The following is a 6,625-nucleotide window of genomic DNA, read 5'->3' as shown; positions in this document are numbered from 1 at the left end:
ACACGCTTAGCACAAAGCTGTGCAGAGAAAACGTCTGTTAAATAGAAGCATGCAAGAATTCCCATATGAAAGTGTGTAGACAAAATGTGCAGTGCTCATGTTACATTCTTATTTTTTTACATATTCTCCAAGCTTTTACTGCAAATATATGTTGCAAAAAGTACAGCATTTAAATTACAATCTGTTGTGTACTTTCCGTTATACTGCTCTGAATAAATATCTGAAATGCCTTGAGTGCTGAATGCCAAAGATGATTGAAATCCCTCTGAGCCATAAATTTAAAATGTGTTCTCTGTGGTGGTGAAGATTTTGCATTATGTAAAAGATATAATTGGATACTCTATCCTGAAAGAAAGACAGGATAAATATTACAGAACTCTGCATATCTGATTTCCCTCCTTTTAAAAGTAGAAATAAATTGTATCAGCTTACATGAAAGTGGAATATAAAATATAAAATGATACAAGTCAACATCCATTTTATTTTTTCTCTGATTCAAGTAGCCCCTAATTTAAACATTCAGACCAGCATCTGATTTTTTGTTGTTGCTATTGTTAAATTCAGTCTAGCATCTCACTGAATGAATAAGAATTTCAGTCTGTTGAGTGAGGAATTAGATCCTGAAATTTCAGTCTGCTAAGTCTCTGAGACTCTCACCTGCTACCAATGCCAGATCATAGCAGAGTTATTTTTCAGTAGTTTTCCAAACGGGGTTAGCCAAAGAGATGCGGCTTAAAACCTGTAATTTTCAAGGCTAACAATTTCCCAAACATTTCCCAAGCAGACTAAAGAGAAACAAGCATTTAGAAAAATTATGCTTACTCTATAAAGGCCTTTAGAGAGGGAAAAGTCATATTTTATAAAGGCAAATAATTTCTAAACTAGGAATTTTACATTGCTGGGTAGTTAGCCATCAGGAATTTGTTTACCTGGTTTAATGACTACATATAATCACCTATAAGCAGAGTCCTAAGAAGCATATGTTGGATAACAGGAGATAAATCAGTGCAAGAATTAACTTGTCCCAGTCACTGCTACAGCAGCATGCAAGAGTTAATAGGTTAATAATGGGTACTAGGATGGGCTTGTGGGGTTTAAAGTGGCAATGGAGGAGCAGGTAATACAAGAGCAATGGGTGTCATCCTTGCATAGGGGCATTGCTAATCTTCTCTGTAGCATCCCAATTTTACTATATGTGCTGCCAAAGTGAGCATAATACAAGAGGAATGGGAAGTAGATAAAGACATTTTTATACTCATAGTTTTGTCTAGAATCCAGCCTAACTGCCAGGTAAATGAAATTGTGTGTGTGCACGTGTGTGTTTTTAGGATAAGAAATAATGTTTAAAACCATCCATTTCAAGGAATGCTGCCAATCAAATGGAAAGATGACTGACGTGTTTGTTCTATTGGCAGATGGTTTAGATGTTGATGGTGTTCGTGTATAAGCTGTTTGGCTTGGGTGTCTGCATACTGCTTTTTGAAGGTGACTAAAAATCTCTGCACCTGCCAAATCTCATATTTAACATTCAACAGTTGGTGCTGGCAGGAATATCATTCAGAGATAAAAATCTCCATTAGTCATGCTATTTTAGGTGGACTATTATCAAAACCTAAGCAAATAACAACTTGGATTAACTCAAACTTAATTTCAAGTTCTAATTTTGTCCTTTAAGCCTGCTAAGACATTTAGTCTAATACTCAGCACTTAATCAGCTTTACGAAAGCATCATGGTAACATGAGAAAACAGTGGCGTTTACTACATTTTAATTACCATAATGACCTGCAAATGTAGAAACATCAGTCCCCAAAATTTGGGGAGCTGCTTATGTTTCATCATATTAAGTAAGCTTTGAAATATATTGCAATAAACTTTTCTGTATTTTTTTTTAGTTTCTATGTTATATCATAATTGGGTTATTTATTTTGCTCATACCTTATAGTTAGAGATATCTCATTTGAAAAAAGCAAGAAAATGTGCCTTGTAAAAATGTCATGTTGGTAATATCATGCCTCTACCTACTATCATAGACCATTGATTAAAATGTGATAGCCTCTATCCCTTGGATAAATTCCTAGCAGTGCTATTGCTGGGTCATAGGGTAGGTCTATTTTTAATTTTCTGAGGAACCTCCACACTGTTTTCCAGAGCGGCTGCACCAATTTGCATTCCCACCAACAGTGCAAGAGGGTTCCCATTTCTCCACATCCTCTCCAGCATCTATAGTCTCCTGATTTCTTCATTTTGGCCACTCTGACTGGCGTGAGGTGATATCTGAGTGTGGTTTTGGTTTGTATTTCCCTGATAAGGAGCGACGCTGAACATCTTTTCATGTGCCTATTGGCCATCCGGATGTCTTCTTTAGAGAAGTGTCTTTTCATGTTTTCTTCCCATTTCTTCACTGGGTTGTTTTTCGGGTGTGCAGTTTGGTGAGCTCTTTATAGATTTTGGATACTAGCCCTTTGTGTGATATGTCATTTGCAAATATCTTTTCCCATTCTGTTGGTTGCCTTTTAGTTTTGTTGGTTGTTTCCTTTGCTGTGCAGAAGCTTTTTATCTTCATAAGGTCCCAGTAATTCACTTTTGCTTTTAATTCCCTTGCCTTTGGGGATGTGTCGAGTAAGAGATTGCTACGGCTGAGGTCAGAGAGGTCTTTTCCTGCTTTCTCCTCTAAGGTGTTGATGGTTTCCTGTCTCACATGATGCATAGGGACACTTGTACCCCAATGTTTATAGCAGCACTCTCAACAATAGCCAAATTATGGAAAGAGCCTAAATGTCCATCAACTGATGAATGGATAAAGAAATTGTGGTTTATGTACACAATGGAATACTATGTGGCAATGAGAAAGAATGAAATACGGCCTTTTGTAGCAACGTGGATGGAACTGGAGAGTGTGATGCTAAGTGAAATAAGCCATACAAAGAAAGACAGATACCATATGGTTTCACTCTTATGTGGATCCTAAGAAACTTAACAGAAACCCATGGGGGAAGGGAAGGAAAAAAAAAAAAAAGAGGTTAGAGTGGGAGAGAGCCAAAACATAAGAGACTGTTAAAAACTGAGAACAAACTGAGGGTTGATGGGCGGTGGGAGGGAGGGGAGGGTGGGTGATGGTTATTGAGGAGGGCACCTTTTGGGATGAGCACTGGGTGTTGTATGGAAACCAATTTGACAATAAATTTCATATATTAAAAAAAAATGTGATAGCATCTTTTTTAATTAAAGAAGGAATCAGGCACTACTCATTAAAAGTAGATACTATATTAACACAAATATATATTGTATTTTTAAATGTATAACATTTACACAAAAACTATAATATCTCTTAAAGATTTTTACCTTTTTTGTCATACCAGAAAACAATGTTTAGTGTAATAACAGCAGCTATTTCAGATATTAATAGCTACTATGTACCAAGCATGGCGCTGAGGGTCAGGGATAAAATAATCAAAAACAAAGTATGTTCTGCTTTGGCAAAGTTTAAGGTCTAACCATTAGTTTAAGAAAACTGTAGGGGCACTAAGTGGCTCAGTCAGTTGAGCATCCAACTCTTGATTTCAGCTCAGGTCATGATCCCAGAGTCGTGGGATTGAACCCTGCATTGAGCTCTGCGCTGAGCATGGAACTTGATTAAGATTTTCTCTTTCTCTCTTTCTCCCTCTGCCCCTCTCCCCAGCTCATGCTCTCTCTCTCTAAGGTAGAAAGAAAGAAAGAAAGAAAGAAAGAAAGAAAGAAAGAAAGAAAGACATAAAAAATAAAAAATATACAATGATGGACGGAAACCTTTCTTTACCACAGCTGGTCTTCAATGTTAACTCTATTGCCGTGCTAGAGAAACAAAATGTCTTAGCATACTGAATTCCATTTTTTAATGATTATATTTTGAAAATAGCAAAACAAAATGTATTGGTTAAAAATACATTTCACTTTTATAATTCTAAAATTCCAGGTTGGTCTACTACTTAATCACTGCCCAAAAAGAAGTGCTAAATGGGGCGCCTGGGTGGCTCAGTCAGTTAGGCAGCCGACTTCGGCTCAGGTCATGATCTTGCGGTCGTGAGTTCTAGCCCCACGTCGGGCTCTGTGCTGACAGCTCAGAACCTGGAGCCTGCTTCATATTCTGTGTCTCCCTCTCTCTGACCCTCCCCCGTTCATGCTCTGTCTCTCCCTGTCTCAAAAATAAATAAACGTTAAAAAATAAAAAAAATAAACAAAAAGAAGTGCTAATCAACTTCACTAAAAACAACCTCATTGCTTTTGTTAGATACAAAGCAACACTTGTTTGACTTGTAGCCTAATTTCAAACACATTTTTGACTCATTTATTTACTTCTATATATGATTTGCAACCAATTTATACTGCAGGCCATGCCTGGAAATTACCATGCTCAAGGTTAAATGGTGTATAGAGGCCATGCTGGGTTTTGTAATTGCTCTGAGTTTTTAAATTATGCACGATATACTTTCTTTTTTTCCAGGCTGAAATTACTGTGGCCAGAATCAAGAGGCCTTTTTAATCTCTCAGTTAAAGCAGACTTCAAACTGCCTGATGAGGAAATTTGGGACCAACTTTTCCCAGTGGATATTTCTGAGTAGAAATGGCATAGCTATCCCCCCTAGATCCTTCTAAGGTCCCTCCTCCTGCCTTAGAAATGCTGATCTGCTCCCAGGCCACATACCAATAAAATGTATGGTTCTGTTCTTCATCAATAACACAAAGTAGTTGTGCCCCCATCACTTGTTAGGGAACCCAACTACAAATTATTGGCATTCAGTACCCATCAAAACTTTAGTTAAGAGAATAATATCTGTGGAAGATTTCCTGAAATGCAATGCAATCCACCTAGAGAAACTATTAAAACCAATCTATGGATAAGACTGATGAACAGAGAAATGCACACTTAGTTGGCCAAATGTTATTCCCCACAGAAACACCTTTGGAAAGCTGTGCTTTTGCCTTGGCATTGTGCCCCATGCTTGCACTGAAGGACTGTAACAAACAGTCCCATAAAACTCTTCCATGTAGTTTCTACAACAATTTCTTGAGGACACTGTTCACTATGTCACAGTGTCCTTTTTACGAGGACTCAAAGGAGGAATTTTTCTCTGGACTCTGTGCCAGGAATAATTGGCCTTCTTCTAAGCAACAGGTGGGTTTCCTTTTTTACGAGCATTGGGTAACTTGTTTCCCCCAATGTTGCCCTCTTTTCTTTGCTTCAGAACTGAAGAGTCAAGTATGTGGCCTGCCTCAAGCAAATTTTGAAGCCTTCATGGCACTCTTGAAATTCATCTCGTGTTTCCTTCTTCTACTTTCCTTCTTTCTCTTCTCCCTCATTATCTATTGTTTTTTATTTCAGTTTATCTAAATACATAAAAGCTGTCTAAATTCTATTCTGGAAGAAGATGTGATAAATAAGGAAGATTAATGACATGAGATAAAAGCAGCATGTATTTTCCATTTTCCCATTTGAGTCTTTATGACTGAGAGGCAAGAAGCCAGATTTTACCCCAGGAGCAAAACACAAACAAACACCCCCCCCCCACCCCCTTATCCTGAGCTTCTAATTGTAAAAGTATTCAGTGAATGTAAAGGAAAAAAAAAAGATTGAGGCTGTGAAATTAGTATAGAAATGATGTCTTTTTTCTTCTGGTTGCAAGACCACATAAAGAATTCTCAGAGCTAAGAGGAGTGGGAAAAAAGAAAGAAAAAATAGAGTGAGATGAAAGGCTTATCTCTGTTCACATCCTCAGCTCACAGAGACTAATACCTTTCCTGCTCTGGCCGTCAGCAGCCCCACAGAAGTGATCAAGAGGACCTTATAGAGCAGTAAGAGTAACCATTAACACCTGATACTTGCAGTCCTCAGAAAGGCATAGGGGAACAGACCATTCTTTGGCAGCCAGGCCCAGAAAAATATTCTTAGAGCTTTAGAGGCTGGATATCAAAGGACAATGGTATTGGTGGGGTTAGTGCAAGAGAGTTAGCAGAACAAAGGCCACAGAGGTGCCAACACTGAGAACTATATACCAGGGCAGTCTACATGGTGAGAAAAAGACTAGTGTGGACTTTGGGAGACAATGAGGCAGGATCACTCCTTTCGAGCTACTTTGCTGGTGGCAGGTAGGTCCCTTGGAGTTTAGAAATGGAAGAAGGATGAGAAACATCAAGAGAGCCCCAAGAAATGGGAATGAAAATGAGACTAGGTTAAACAGAAAATGAATGACAAATACTTGTGCTGATGAAGGAAACCCATCCAGAACCTAGGTGAACTTGCCATCAGGCTGGTTGGTACAGAAATTATAAAGGAAATTATAAAGGGTGATACTTGGAAGTTACATTTTTCAATTTGTGATCAGAATATGTGTCTGTTAAGTAAATAAGTGCCATTCATATTTGAATGCACATATAATTCTAAAGTAGATTCTCTTCTACCTCTTTTTTTAGAAGTTGTCCTTTCCAACGTCAATAATTATACAGTGTAGTATGGGGGCGCCTTGGTGGCTCAGTCAGTTAAGCGTCTGACTTTGGCTCAGGTCATGACCTCACAGTTCGTGGGTTTGAGCCCTGTGTTGGACTCTGTGCTGACAGCTCAGAGCCTGGAGACTGCTTCAGATTCTGTGT

The 6,625-nt window shown here is 38.3% G+C and overlaps 1 non-coding gene across 1 annotated transcript; it reads right to left on the bottom strand.

The window, feature by feature from the left end:
- Positions 1–1,109: 1,109 nt before the first annotated feature.
- On the bottom strand, positions 1,110–1,214 carry LOC123596586. The gene has a single exon (XR_006711757.1). It is a non-coding gene; the product is annotated as a U6 spliceosomal RNA (small nuclear RNA).
- Positions 1,215–6,625: the final 5,411 nt, after the last annotated feature.

This window comes from Leopardus geoffroyi, chromosome B1 (assembly GCF_018350155.1).
Source record: "Leopardus geoffroyi isolate Oge1 chromosome B1, O.geoffroyi_Oge1_pat1.0, whole genome shotgun sequence".
Taxonomy (NCBI): Eukaryota; Metazoa; Chordata; class Mammalia; order Carnivora; family Felidae; genus Leopardus; species Leopardus geoffroyi.
This window is presented reverse-complemented; position numbering and strand designations above follow the sequence as displayed.